Raw genomic sequence first — 15,850 nt, forward strand, 5'->3', positions numbered from 1 at the left:
AGCAGTGGCCAGAGCCCCTGGATACTGTCAAACTTCGTGGCCTGGCTGGCTCTTAGGAGACGTTCCTGATGCCCGCAGGAGGTCCCTCCCACAGGCCTTGGGAGTGGCGTGAAGGGCGTGCTCCTCCTCCTTCCCTGCTTTCTCACTGGCGCCATCAGTGGTCAGTGCTGGTGTCTGTGCAGTGGAAGGAAGTGCCAGGTGCTGAGCTAGGCAGGCACTGAAGGGTCTGATGTGATGGGAAAGATGCAGCGTCCCTGCCCACAAGTAGCTTACGACCTCTGTGCCCCGTGGAAGCCTTGGTGGTGACAGCACCTAACACTGATGAAGCACTCACTATTTGCTGGCACCGTTCTGATCTCTTTATAGGCACTGACCCACTGAGGCTGTAAAAGAATTCTGAGGCAGACACTCTGATTCCCATTTTATAGACGAGGGAACTGAGGCTCAGGAGCTGAAGTGACTGGGGCAGCAGACCCTCTCAGCTGGCCCGGTCTTCCCCTCCTCCTCATGTTCACAACCCTCATGTAATCTTCCACAATTTGAGCGTGGGCTGGACTTACTGCCTCCCTTCTAATGAAGAGAATAGGGTGTAAGTAATGAATGTCCCTTCTGAGATTGTTATAAATAGGCTGTGGCCTCCAACTCGGGCCCTCTCTCTCACTTCCTTGGATCATGTGCCCTGGGGGAAGCCCACTGCTCGGTGGTGAGGCAGTCCTGTGGAGAGGTCCACAGAGCCAACTTGGGAGCAGCTCCACCTTCTACCTCGAGGTGAGCCTTGAGATGATCGCAGCCTCAGGTTGTATCTTGGTGGCCACCTCCTGAGAGACCCCAAACCAGAACCACACAGGAAGCTGTTCTCACGTCCCTGACCCACAGAACTGTGAGACAGTAAATGTTTGTTGCTTTAAGCAGCCAGACGCTGGGGTGATCTGTCGTGTAGCGATGGATCACTAATCCACTTGCCCACACTCACGCCGACGGAGCTGGAATTGGAGCCCAGGTATGTCTGACTCCAAAGCCCACACTCTCAACCACTTCGGGTACCATTTCTCCTGAATCGTGGAAGGAACACATCAATGCTTGGACTGAACTGAGACTACCAAGAATTGACGATGAGGCTGAGAGCTGAGGAGCTAACCTCAGGCAAGATTCTGAGCCATTCTGTGCCTCAGTTTTCTGTTATATAAAATGGGGATGACAGTAACATTCAATTTCTTAGGGCTGTCATAAGGATTAAATGAGTTTATTCATGTGAAGCTCTTAGAAAATAGTGAACACTGAAAAAGAGTTAACCACCGTTAGTGTTCAAGGAAATCACGTATGCAAATATTAAATGAAATAAAATGTGGCTCAGCTCATCTCCTCTGAAAAACCAGTGCTCTAGTTTACAAAATGGAGATACCATCATCATTTTTTGTGGTCAGGGTTAGGTGAACTAGCACTGGGCCTGGAACGCACTAGAAGTTTAATAAATGGCACCCTCAGTGTGATGACACTGACTCATGTTCTGAGGGTGGCATGTGGAGGAGGGGTGACCAGTAGTGCTGTTACAGCCCAGTCGCTCTGGATCCCACTCACCTGAGACACCTCACACTCCCCAGCTCTGGGGTCTGGGAGCCAGCTGAAGATGGAGTTCAGGGTGAGGACGGGCGCAGAGAGCATGTGGTCCATGGGAAATCCAAGAAGAAGCCGAGACCTCCCTCCTGGTCCTTGGGAATGTGTTCCCTTAGAGCACCGATCTGGCAGCTAATAGGCCCCTCAGTGCTCCAATTAGGGGATTATGTTAACAATCCCAAGAAGGAAATTGGTTCCATGAAAATTCCCAGGTGCCTGGGGCCGAAAGGCTAATGAGTCCCAGCACGAAGGACTCCACCATTTCTCATTCCTACCGGATCTTTCTTGCGATCACATGGTTTGTGCTCAAAATGCACCCCAAAAGAAATAAATATGTAAATAATCCAAAAAAGATGGGCCTGACTCTGAAGCCCTCTGTGGAAATGTTTGAGAAAATGTGATGACTATCTTTGTTCAAAGATTTGGAGATTTGTGAAACATGTTTGTGTAACTTTCGTTGCCAATTTCTTGCCGAGTTTTTTTGGCATATGGAAGCACCAGATACCATAAAGAAGAAAACACGAAGCACAGAGCCCCCAGATGATACTGGAGCATACTTTCTAACAAGGACAACTGCAGAGCACCCCAGCAGAGCAATGAGGTCTGACAATGCTGGCTGTGAACTCCAGGCAGGAGAGACTTGGGTTATGGTGCTGGCTGGGGTAGATCACATCCCATCTCTGGATTTTCTCATCCACAACATGTCAGGCTTGGCTCTAACACTGGTTTTCAAACTGGGTTCCTTGGAGCTCCCAGGGGTGCCCTGGGAGGGCTCCCATGTCCTATATCAATCAGGGCTGCTCCCCTTTTGTCAGCCTCACATTTTAGGATTCAGATTCTGATTTTTTTGGAAAAGGGCTTTTCCTGCTTAGGGAAAAAAAAAAAAAAAGACTTGAAAGTTGCTTTCTTTGATCATCTCTAAGCTCCTGTCTAGTTCTGCTATTGTTAGAGTCTATTTTCAAGAGGAGGGAAAGGCGGATAAAAGTGGCATTAGGAAACACAGGAGTCAGACCCAGAGAAGAACTTCCCTAATAGCTAAGAGCATAGATCACTGTCATGAGTAACTTGGGAGGAGAGTGGAGGAACTTTCATTTGCAGGGATCTTTGAGCAGAAGTGCTTGGATGCAGCGAGAAACTGTGCTCCCGGGGCTGGGGGTGGATGACATGACTCCTTGGCAGGAGGATTCCACGGCCCTGTGAAATTCCTACGTGGGCTGAGCAATTCCTGGATGGGGAAAGGCCCTGCAGACCACAAGGCAAGGACTATTTTCCACATTTCTTTCCTTCCACCTGAGCTTACGTCTCCCAGCTTTGCAACCCAGGTCATGCATTCAACAAATATCTGAGAGTGCCTACTATGTACCAAACACAGGGTAAGCGCTGGGGATACAGCCAAGAAAGTGGCGAGAATCCCTGCCCTCTTGGAGCCTACATTCTAGAGGGCAGCATAGAACCTGACCTATAAATTGCAGTCATATAGTGACATCTGCACCAGGGCTCCAGGAAAGAAATACAGAGCAACAAGAGTGACTGCGGGGAACTGGGACCCAGGGGTTACTGGGGTGGGGCTTCCTTCAGGAGTGATGTTTGAGAGAAAACCAACCTGAAAGAGAGGTGAGAATTTACCAGGTAGAGAGGGAAGGAGGACCCCATCCCACAGACAGAGCCTCAGGGATGGCCTTTCCCTCTGATGCATGCCCGTGGTGAGTGTGGGTTTAGCTCATTTCCAAGTTCTGTGTTAATGAATTTGCTCCCTTGGTTGTCTCACTGTCTGGATTAGCTTCCCTGCCTGTCCTCTAACATGCTTTCGTGCTTCTCAAACCTAGGTGTGCACTTCTGAAAGCCAGGTTCTTGGGCCCTACCCCCCAAACCCCAAATCAGTGTTTAGTGAGGCAGAAACTGCCCCCAAACACACTTGAGTGGCACTGCCGGCTCAGGGCTCACCTCCCATCAGAGCCTCGTTGGACACCCACCTGTCAGAAAGACCTGGGTCTCCTGGCCCGGCTGGGAGGTCGGGCCCGAGCCCCTGCAATGCTGGGACTGAGTTTTGGGGGCGAACTTCCTGGAGAACAGAGGGGCCGCCATCGTGGTGGGGGGACATGCTGGGGATGTGGTGGGGGTGTATCATCTCCACCTCGGATACTTGTGAGGAAGGTTGGGGAAGGCAGTGGGGTTGCCTGAGTGCGGCTGTGTAGGGATCACGGCGCAGGGAAGCTCCTCCAGGCAGATGGGGTTTTTCCTTTTCTCTGAGGAGTGGGGAGACTTCCAGTCCTGGCACCTAAACGACGCTCTGTGGTGTGGTGGAAAGGGCAACAGCCTGGGAGTCGGACCACCAGACAGAACTATCTTTCACTCTGTCACCTCAACAAAGTTATTTAACCTGTCTGAGTTTCAGTCTCCTTCTCAGTGAAATGAAAACCTCTCTTCTCCCAGGGTACGTCAAAGGCCTGATACACAGATACACTACTCTGGGAAAGGCAGTCCTTTTCTTAGCTAAACCCTCACCAGGGCTGGGCTGGAGCCCTCTGGGGAGGATGTCTGGCCTGGTGTTTCTCTTCCCTCTCCTCACAGTGTGCACCAGGCTGGGTCTGCAGAGAGAGAGCCTCCTGCCTTCCCATGGGAGCCTCTTGGGCTGCACCAGGCAGCCCTCAGGGGGGAGGTGGCATCGCTTCCCTCCGCCTCAGGCCCCTCAGCTGTCCTGCAGGGAGGGAGAGCAGATGCCTGGCCAGGGTTCAGTCCTCCTACCCCCAGTATTTCTGTCTGCCTTTCACTGGCCCACAGATGTAGCCCTGTTGACCTGCGAGGTTCCCCTGAGGTGGGATGGCAGCAGGTAGGGGAGCTGGTCAGTTTTGCAGCCCTGTTTTCTAGCTGGAGCAATGTCTGGTCAAGGGAGCGAAGGGGAAGGATGTAGGGGAAGACTGCCCCCCGGGAAGGCCAACCCCGCAGGAGGAAGGCCTGCTGGTGTTCCAGCTTAGGGTCTGGGAGACCCCCAAGAAGGCTTTGAGGCCCAGCACCAGCAGCTTGAGGCTTGCTCTGTGATGTGCAGCTTCTCCCAAATAATGTGCCTCCTCGGCTGGAAACAGAGTCGGTGCTGCTGATTCCCACCACGTCAGGCCTCCCAGGGGGCCCAGGAGAACAAGCTCACACATGGCGCCAGGTGGGCCTGGGTGAGGGCTCCACAAGGCTGTCCATCTCTGCCTTGTTCGTGGCTCCATCCTCAGCACCCAGCAGAAGGTCTGGCCTGGGAGAGCTGCTCACTGATATTTGTTGAATGAATGACAGGAGAAGAGAGGAGGGGCCACAATGCAGCAGTTTAAGAGCATGTGATATCGAGCAGAACAAAACTGGTTTCAAATCCTGGCTCTGAACTTAACAGCTGTGTGTCTTGGGCGAGTTCCCAGCCTGTCAGAGCCTCCTTCTCTTCGTCTGCGGATCTGTGACGGTAATGACAGCATCTACTTCATGGGGCCCCTGGAAGAGCAAGTGAGAGCAGGTCTGGAGGTGTCAGTGCAGACAGTGGCCGTAGTGCCCAGGGAATGTCGCAGAAGGAACCCAGGTGTGTGGGGGTGGGGTGGGGGAGGGGATCGAGAGTCTGGTGCTCCAAAGGGGCTTCCTCAATGGAGGCTGATGGGTTGTGGTTTAACCTCACTCAGGAGAGAGACTGCGTAGGGAAACTGTCACACGACATGAGAACACAGAGCAAGGCTGAAGGAGAGAAGAGCTTCGCAGTAAGAATGGATCCCAAGGGCGGCTGGACCCTACAAAGGTCTTGCGGTCCCTCAGGGTCTTCTGTCTCCTGGAAATGTCCGTGTCCCCGCTTTGCTGCACATCTTGCCTGGCTTTTTTCCCAGTGGCTTCCTGCCTCCTCCCAGCTCAGCTCTCTGGCTGGAACTGAGGAGCCATCAGCACTTCTATGGTGCTTGTCACTGTGCCTTGTGCTTGTCACAAGAGAGACAGAGAAGGACCAAGAGGACTGAGGAAGGCAGGGGAGGAACAGGAGGGCTAGTGACCAAGCTGCTGGCTGGAGCCAGGCATGGGGCGGGGATGGGATGGACCCCTTTGGAGTGAACTCAGGCACCCAGCAGAGCCTCTGAGTTTATCCTAGCCATCCCCCAACTCTAGAGCCAGATGACGCCTCCCACGGCCCAGGTAAGAAGAGGGGACTGAGGCTTGTAGAGGTCCCGTGCAGCATGCATGTAAAATGGGCACCAGTAGGGTTGCTGTGCTACACGAGAGTAAATGAGACCCTTAGCCCAGCCCAGCAAGGGCGCAGTACCAGACAGTGCTCAGCAGCAGAAGCAAGGGGGACTCTGGCCAGGGATCCACTTCCACCGTGGAGGCAAGGCCACATCCCATCCACCTTCTACAGTTGTGAAAGCAGACGTGGGCAGTGGGCCCTCACAATTTTTTTGTTTTGTTTTTGTGTTGGGGGTAGTGGAGACTTAGCAAACAGAGTTCAGCAGTATAATTAAGTGAAGCTCATAACAAAATGAATCTGCCACCTAATTATATACATACTGCTACTATGCTACATGGTAATTAGTGGTAGATTGTAAACAGGCCACGAAAACAAAGGTAACTGATGTGCCTTTTACGCACCCCCAGTGGTTACGGAGGGTCTCTTTTTGTCCAGTTAGCTTTCCAGGATACATCAAGGCTCCGGGCTGAGGGCTCACCTTGAAGCAGGTGACATTCCACTACACACGGTTGCTGACATTCACTAGTTGTGCCTCAGTTGTCCTCCTGGCCCAGGGCCTTCCTTCCATGCTTCCATCTCCCTCAGGAGCCACCAGTGTCCTCTCAAGCCAGGGGTCCTTGGCTGTGCATTCAACTGCCCCTTAATTTCTGTTCTGACCTTCAGGCTGCCTTCCTCCTTTAATTCATCAGCGAGTATCTGTGCTCCACCCCCACATAGCAAGCTCTGGACCACGTGCTGGAGAGACAAAGCTGAAGGAACCAGACTGTCAGGAGAAAACTGTGAAACCTTTGGGCTTATGATGGTGAGATACGTTTGCCCTAAGATGTCTCCACACACTTACTATTGCTCATGACCAATATATTTTCATACAACTCAAAAACAGTTATTTTTTTAAAAGAGATGAATAATATCTAGTTGTTTTTTTTAATCTAGTTTTTTTAAAGGGGTCAGTGAGCTGGTGGGGAACCATCCTCCCTCCTGCTCGGCACAAGGCCCTGGGATAAAGCTGGAGGGGTCTGCAGGGGCTGTGGAAGCACTGGTGTGGGCAGCGGCTCTTGTTCTGTGAGGGGAGAGGGGCTGAGCACAGCTCAGAGCAAATTTCACCGAGTGGCATCGGGAAGGCTGAGGAATGTTAGTAACAGCTAGCCTGTCTTGAGCACTCAGCATGTGCCGGGCACTGCTCTCAGAGCTGTGCGTGCACTAACCCACGTGATGTCACAGCACACCAAGGCAGGTCTACTGTTGTCCCATTTTACAGAGGAGGCAACTGGGTGCAGCGGGTTGAATGGTGTCCCCCAGAGAGATATGTCCAAGTACTAACCCCTAGTCCCTGTGAATGTGGCCTTATTTGGAAACAAGGTCTGCAAATTTAATTAAGGATTAAGATATTTTAAGAACTTAAAGTGGGATTACAATTTGTTCTGGAGATGAGATCATTTGGGATTTGGGGTGGGCTCCAAACCCAGTGACTGATTCCGCTGAGAGAAAGGAAAGGAGAGGGTGTTTGAGACACAGAGACATGGGAGCAGGCCATGTGAAGACGGAGGCAGAGGTTGGAGTTATGTGGCCATAAGCCCAAGGAAACTGGAGGCCCAGAAGCTAGAAGAGACCAGTGAGGATTCTCCCCTAGAGCCTCCAGAGGGAGCACAGCCCTGCCCAGGCTGATTTCAGCCTGTGCTGTAGCAAGCGCTCCTCTGGAAGGCCAGTGGCCTGGGTCACTGTAAATGGTCTCCCCCATCTCCCTTGCCCTCTTCAGCCCACAGCAAAAAAGGGTAAGCTGCCTCCCTTTACTGGGGTGGCCATCAGCTGACCCAGGGACCCTGGTCCCAGACTTGCTGTCTCCTGTGGAGTACGCTCAGCCCACCCGGCTTCGAGAGTGAGCAGGGCCTGGGGTGACGGTGCGGGGAGTCCTGCAGGCCGGCAGAGCCCCAAGTGGAGAGGCTGGGCTCCTGCTTTGGGAGAATGGGTCTGGTTGCTTTCCCCGCCAAGAGCAAACCTGGACGCCAGTCCTATCAGGGAGAAAGGAGACTCATTGGGCAGGCTGGTCTGACCCTAACGTCAAGAATCAGGAGGCTTCTGGACTACTCAGGGGCAGGCTGAGCCTTCTGGGGGTGTGGCAAGGGGTGTGGTTCTGAGGCTCCACCGTGTCCTCCTCCTCTACCCTGATTCTCAGAGAAGGCTGCAGCAAGACAGCTGGAAAGGGACTTTGGTGCCCTGGTGGGAGACAGAAGCAGCGACAGAGGCTTGGGGAACAAAGGATGGGGGAAGACAAGGTTTGGGGAGGCTTGTGCAACAGAAATCACACTGCTTGTCCCAGAGCCCCTCAGGGCTGGAGAACTAACGCAGGGACACACAGGGCTCAAGAAACCCCTGAGCAGCAGCCCAAGCTCCTGGGGAATGACCCCTCGGGAGTATGGAGCCCAGCTCAGGGCTCTGCAGGGTAAGGAGGATGGTCAGACTCCTGGGCAAGCAGAACCCAAGCCAATTTTTTCTCTTTTCTTTGTTTATACTCTCGGTCTACTGGCCCCAGCTCAGCATACCTTCCCCTCCCAGGGTAACTACTACACTTCTGCTGGGGTCCAAGCAAGAAGGCCATGTGGCTCCTCTGTGTCTGGTTCTGAAAATGTTCTTTCTGTGAGTGAGGGATGGATATCTGTGCCCCTGGGGGCTTGAAGGGACCCACCATTCTCCAGGAAGGGGACCCAGGCTGCAGGGGCAGAAGGAGGATTGAGTGAAATTCTTTTGGCTAGGACCGAGCAGGATGACAAAAATGGGGGAGGGAGACGTGGGGACTATGTCATTTTGTGGGCACCTGAGTGGCTTACTTTACGTCCTCTGTCACAGCAGAGGACAGAGGACTTCATTGCTGGGCCCTTACTTCCTCTGTGTGATGGAGGGATTGACTTGAGAATGAGAGGGGGCTGGTCTTCGTTTGCCTGTTGCTGGCGTTGCTTGGGCTGTGCCATCGTGTGGTGCTCACTGGTGACCAGCTCAGGAGCTGGGCTGGGCGGCTGCAGCTAGAGATGATTTCAGATGAGGGCTCAGCATGGAGCACCCTGCGGCCTTGGGGTGACAGGGAAAGCGCTATAATTAGTGCAGTCACGGAGAGTGCAGGTTCTGGAACGCCCTCTGGCTTTATGTACAGGCTCTGCCAACTCACCTGCCAGGTGACCTTGGCCAGTTACTTAACCTTTCTGTGCCTCAGTTTCATCATCTGTAAAGTGGGAGTCTAGCAGTAGTGACTTCATAGAACTGTTGGGAGAAATTCATGAGTTAATACATGTGAAATGACACAAACGGTGCTTGGTCCACAGTAAATGCTAAACAGTATTAACTACCTTTACTCTTACGGTCTCCCCTGCATTGGGGCCTGCATATGGGTGAGTCACTCTGCGTTTAGAGGAAGTGCCTCTGGGTATCTGTATTCCTGGGTCCCCCCCGGCCACATTGTCATCACTGAAATACCATCAAAAGCCTACCATCAGGTAATGTTGCTTGAGGGCAGATGACATCCTGGGGAGACTTGGGGGTGCTGAGCATGGACCAAGCCCCTTCTGCTCAGACCTTTTTCTCTTGTCCTTGAGCCTCAGGTCAGCTTTCGTGATTTATGCTTACTTATACTCATTCCATACTGTCAGCCCTTAGTCCTGCACCTGTGGACTTGATATCATGAAAACCTGTCAGACATGTGGTTCCCCCTCTGCACTTGACTCAGTCGCCTGGTGTCAGGGCCACGGACTGCTGGGCGCTACCAGAGCTCAGCCCTCCTCATTGTTCAGAGGAGGACATTGGGACCTGTGGCAGGGAGGGCTGGGCTCTGTGATGCGGTCCTTTACAGAGTCCAGTGCTCTCTCACAGTGCTGGCACCTCCCAGTAGGAGCACGGACGGTTACCTTCACTCCTGGCCCTGGTCAGACCTCCACTGATGGTTTCCTTCAGACCATGGCTGAGCTCCAGCTGGAAGGTCCTGGGTGGATGTGCCTGTGGCCCTGGGCAGGCACCAGAGCTGGTCATTTGGAAGAAGGAGGGAAACCCATGGCCTGGGGCCCTGGCTTGTCCTGCTGGCCTAGCCTGCTGGGGTGGAGCCCAGCCGGGGCCTGACCAGCATCCTTCAACTGGATGAGACTTGTTATTTAAGGGAGTTCTTGCTCTCAAGGGCCAGAGGCACTGCCACCTCTGGGCCCCTCTAGGGAGCAGACTGTGCACTTGGACTGCTTCCTGGGGCCACGAGGTGGGAAAGTGGCAGAGGTTCCTGCAGTGCCTGGAGAGGCAGCCTCAGCCTCTGCTCTCCATTGACTGAAGCAAACTCGAGGCCCTTCGACCATTTAATGAGCAAGGCCACAGCTCATTTAATTCTCCCGGCAACCCTGCAAACTAGGTATCATTTTGTCTCTATCTTATATGTAAGAGAGGCTCAGGGACGTGGTGAGGGTAGAAAATGGAGCAGGAATCAAACTCAGGCCTGACTCCAAAGCTCCACGAACTCTGTCTCCAAGGAACCAGGCAGGGGTCGGGGAGGTTAGTGCTGAACAAAAAATTGAACCACACAAACCAGTAACACAGGGCACTAGAGAGGGTCGGAGAGGAAAAGGAGATAAACTGGGGAGACTGAGGAACGCAAGAATGAGAGATTAAAGGAGGAGAGGGAGAAATCCCACCCCTTGTGTCCCTGCAGTGGGGGTATACACCTGCTGTACACCTGCCATATACAGGTACATCCAGGTATATACACCTGCTGTATACCTGCTGTATATAGGTACATCCAGGTGTAGACCTGCTGTAATAGGAGACCCCAGATATGTGGGGCTATACATCCAAATCACAAATGAACGCACAGCCTGGCCAGGTAACCGGAGAGCTCGCCTGTCCACAGGGGGAGCCTCTGCCTCTCCACCACACCCCCTCCACATACCCTGCAGGACTAGGGCCCAGAGTTGCCAGAACTACAGGTCTTTTTTACAAGAGAAGCAGGAAATTAATTAAAAAAATTTTTTAGGGGTGGAGGTAATTAGATTTCTTCCTTCCTTCCTTCCTTCCTTCCTTCCTTCCTTTCTTTCTTTCTTTCTTGAGGTCCTGAGGATTGAACCCAGGACCTCGTGCATACTAAGCACACACTCTACCACTGAGCTATACCCTCTCCCCAGGAAATTAATTTTTTAAAATGTGAACACTCTTAATTCAAAAATGTTAGTAACCAAAACAGTTTAGAATATCATTTTAGAAAAAGAAAAAAGAAAAAGCCACGTTCAGCTGGCAGACTGCTGGGGTGAGACCTCGGCTTTACTGCACTTGTGTCCAGGAGGGTCTCACCACAAGATCATGAGCTTCATCAGGGCTTCTAAAGACCGCAGCAGCAGGAGCCGTGTGGGCTGGCGGGGGGGTGGGGGTTGAGAATTGAAGGCTGTGAGGCTGAGAGGAAGAAGCATCCAGATATCCACAAAGGAAACAGGCTAAGTGAGACCAATGCATTACCACCAAAATTTGCCAAAGAGCCATCCTGCCTGTGATTATGGAGGTGCCTTCTACCTGTTCTCTGCTGCCACGGCGCTGCCAGAGCCTTCAGCCTTCAGCCTTCAGCGGAGGACATGAAGCTGCGGGCGCAGGAGGGCTGAGTGGGGCAGAGAGGGAGGGTTGCTTGGAGGCGGTGGGAAGCAGCTCAGCCTGGTTGCTGAGAAGTGAATCACATTTCCATGTGATGGGTGCAGTTCACACTTTGTAAGGGAACAGGGAGCAACCAGAGCCTGACTTTTCTAAATATACCAGGCAAGTCAACTTGCCTGGCTCCGAACTGAGATTCTTGGCAGGAGGCTGGGAGAGCCCTTGGTTCCCACATTTGCAGGCTGCACCCCAGGCTGTGCTTCTCTGACAGGGGGAGAGGGGCTGAAGCCTGGAGCTGGCACTTCCGGAAGAAGCCCACAAACTTCCATTCTTGGGTAAACAGCTGTAGGAAACTTGGGAAACTCTCATAGGCCTGGGTTAAGCTATATAACTGCAGGGTTTCTGTGGCCAGAGGGGCAGACGTCCCTCCTCCTGTTGCCCTCAGGCTTCATAGGGCACTGGGCACAGACACCCTGGTTGTGTCCCCCAAGCTTCCAGGCATGGGCAGTGTCCATGACATCCTCTCCAGGGCTTGGGAGGGTCAGTTCTCTGACCTCCTTGTAAGTCTACACCGAAAATCACAGTGTCGGCTGCTGAGGCTCTTCCTTCCTTGGTAGAAAGCTCTGGTCCCTGGAGGAGCATGAAATTCCCTCATGGCACATGGAGAAGTGGCCTGCAGGGCCATCCTGCAGGCTGGGAATACAAGCTTGAGGAGTGGCCCAGCTCTGCCACTGACCACTTGTGTCACTTTCTCTCCTTGGCATCTGTTTCCAACTCTGGACAAGTGGTGTTGGAGGTGGCAAGGCTAGTCTGAGGACGCTTCTGGTTCTGATCTGTCACAGTTCCCTCATGTATGACGTGGGCTGGAGGTTTGGGAAGGTATGAGGTGGGTGGTGTTGAGTGACAGTTCCTCCCAGAGCAGGTGGGGCTACTAGTCTTCTCCTTATTTTGGATATGAACTGAAGCAGCCCCAAGCCGCTGGCAGGGTACTTACGATCAGTGCCCGGAGCTTTCAGAGAGTTGGGGCTTGATTAGCTGTCCTAATGCTGGGGAGAGGAGGCAGAGAAGAGCCAAGAAATGTAGGTTTTAGGCTGTGGACAGAGATGCCCATGGCATGTGGGTCCACATCTGTGCACCCTGGGCTCTGGGGGCGTGGCCAAGCCCAGCCCAGCCCTGGGGAGGGGCTCTGGTCCTGAGCCGCTGCAGATTAGCAACCAAAGGCCTACTGGAAGTCTTTGTAATCAGACTCTCAGCTGTCAGCAGCTTTGCTAAAGTGAAGTGCCGGAGGAAAGGGCTGAGTCAGGGATGGGGAGGGGTATGGGGTGGGGGGAGTTTAAGCTCAGACCTCCAGTGCTCAGACTGGAAGTGCCAAGCAGGGTTCTGCAGCCTGGAATCCAGAAGGTGGAACCCTCCTTGGACCTCAACCCCCCACTGCATCCACTGGGCTTCTAGGGGAGCCCAGTCGAAGGGGGTCCGAGGGCACAGGGAGGACTAAAGTCTCTAAGAAGCCAGCAACTGTGCCCTTTAAAAGGCTGTCTGGGTGGGGTACCCAGTCATCCTAAATGAACCCTCTGCCCCCAACCGGTGTCCTGTGCTCCAGGGAGCAGGGCGGCAGCATGGTGGAGGGAGACCACTGTGGGCTTTGGGAGCTGTGGGATCTGGATCAAATCCTGCTTCGGTCACTGTTCAGAGGCCAAGCCTGAGCACATGAGCCAAAGCTGCAGGCCCGGTCCCTTCCTAACATACTGCCTTTCTAAGTTTCCTTAAAGAACTTACCGCTATCGGAAATGACTTTATTTTATCATTTGTTTCCTGCCAGCCCCCCAAAGCCTGGTGGAAGGCTGGGCACTGAGAATGCAGTGGAACACGTGCTTGGAGGAGCCCCCATCCTTGCGGGATTTGCAGTCTTGACAGGCAAATAGGTGAGAAAAGACGGCAGTGAGCACAGGGAGGGCAGATATGGGCACTGTCACAGTGGTTTCAAATTAAAACAGAGCATGAGACATTCTTCACTGTTACCTGGAATTCCCATTTTATGGGTCTCCTGGTTTTCCCTGGTGCCCCGGACACTGTGGGAGCATCAATGAGGAGACAGAGCCAGTTTTAGGGCCTCGGGCAAGTACTTCCTGGAGGTGAGGCTGCAGCCACTCCTGAAGGAGGCAGAGAGGGAATGAGAGCCTCCCAGCAGAGGGAATGTGGTGCACAGAGGCTGGGAGGTGAGAACCAAGCACCCCAAGGGCCCAGTAGGCCTTCGTGGAACTCGGGGTGCAGAGGGGTGGAGATGCAGTGGACAGAGGCCACAGGAAGTCTCTGGGTCATGTTTAGGGCTCTGACCTTACACCAAGAACAACAATTACTGAAGGCTTCCACAGAGAATGCCAGGATAATATCTGTGTTTTAAAAAGGGTCTTCTGGCTGCTGTATGGAGAATGGATTTGAGGGGAGGGCAAGAGATGAATCAGAGAGCTGGTTCGGAGGCTGCCGTCCAGCTGAGATGGTGGTGGCGTGGATAAGAGAAGAGGCAGCAAAGGAGGGAAGTTGATAGATTCAATCGATCCTCGGGAGATAGAATCGATAGGATTTAGCAGCTGATTAAAAACAAAGTGAGGGCCAGTGAGGGAGCAGAAGAGGGGAGAAGACTCCCAGGTTCTTGGCTTGGCCATGTGGCAGATGGAGTGCCATTCAACCAGGTGGGGAGACCAGGCTCGGGGAGGAGGAAGAGGTTTGTGACGGGGCTGGTGGGGAGGAGAGACAATTGAGTTTCATTTTGGAAAGGCGGAGCCCAGGGTGCTTACAGGATGCCCAAGTGAAGGCGGCCGGTAGAGCTCTCAAGTGGATGCTGGCTTAAGTTAGAGGCCAGCAGCCATCGGCACAGAGAGGGGACTGGACAGCCAGGCAGCCCTGCTCCTCCTCCCCAGCTCCTGCGTCAGGTGCCTGAAGGGCCTGGCTGGACAGGGACAGGTGGCGCCGGGGCCTGAGCCTGATGCCCTCCCGAGCACCCGATCCAATGGACAGAGCTCCCTGGTTCTCCCCGATGCCCAGGATATGGGAATGCGAACTCTTGCTGCCTCATCTGATTTCTCTTAGATGGTTACACAACATCTCTCAATTTAAAAGTGTTGACAACTGATTCAATTAAAGAAAAGTAATGTGGGCCAAACAGAGCAGGTCCGAGGGCCAAATCTGCTCGGGAGGGACTTGGTGGTCAAGGGTCTTGGGTTTGAAGTGAGGAGTTAGGGTAGAACCCAAGGGATCAGGAGCCCAGTGTTCTTCAAAATAAGCCCCTACCCCAGAATCACCCAGGGGAATTGTGTGGGAATTCCGCTCCCCTCCCCACCCCCGCAGCCCCAGGCTCTATTGTCAATGATTCAGACTCAGTAGGTCCAAGGGAGCCAGGAATCTGATTTTGTCACGCTCCCTGGGTGAGCCTTGATGCACTGAGAACCTCTGAGTCAGGGGAAGGCAGAGGAGACCGAGCAAGTTTGGTCAAAGAGGCAGAAGGAAAACAGCAGAGCAGGCGGTCCAGAGCAAAGATCATTTTAAGAACAATGCTGGCTCCCGGGAGGGGTTCCAAGGTCCCTCTTCACTCCCCAGCGTCTTGGCTCCTTCCCAAGGAAGAGGAATGCTAATCTTCATGCTCGGTTTCAAGATTCTGATGGAGTCCCATCTGCTAGGGAGAGTAAGTGGAGTCAGTGGGCACTAAGAGGTTGGTGTACAGGGTGCAGGTCTCTCTTCTGGCTCTTAAGTGGTAAGCAGAGCTGGATCTGTTCTCTTTCTCCTTGGACGCTTTCTTGTCCTTCCCAGCCTAAGCCAGCATGGGGCCAAGCATGGTGGCACACGCACTTAATCTTTCAGTATTTCTTCCCGGGGGCTGATGGTGTGTTTGGTCAGCCTTTCTCCCTATCCCAGTGGTAGGACCTAAGAGCTGGGAGGGACAAGAATAGGTGGGAGGAAAGCTGAGCAGGCCTCACAATTCCCTTCAGCCTGGGTGACTACCTCTTACTAGGTTAGGAGACACGAGCGTTCTACGAGTTTACCAGAATGCTCCCCTGGGGCTCAAGTCACAGTTAACCATTACACATTTTGTTGACTGGTTCCCCATCATTTCTTTTGCAAACACCTTCACTAGAGGTGCATGGAGGGAAAATGAGAGTTCTGGACCAGAACTGGGTATTGCCGGGCATCCCAGTCTACTGCAAAAACATACCATTATTTCTAACATCTGGCAGGTAGTACCCCAGTTTCAGCCATAAGACAAGGACCACAAAGCATGCACTAGATTTCATAACAAGGAGGTCACTAGTGACCTGGAACTGAGCTGCGTCACTGGCATAATCAGAAGAGCCAGGCTGGTGAGACGGAAAGAGTAGGAGGTGAGAAGTAGGGAGCGCTGGCAGTTACTCTCCCAGAGAACAGGAGGAGAGAGGGTGGAGTGCTGGG

This window comes from Camelus ferus, chromosome 1 (genome assembly GCF_009834535.1).
Source record: "Camelus ferus isolate YT-003-E chromosome 1, BCGSAC_Cfer_1.0, whole genome shotgun sequence".
Taxonomy (NCBI): domain Eukaryota; kingdom Metazoa; phylum Chordata; class Mammalia; order Artiodactyla; family Camelidae; genus Camelus; species Camelus ferus.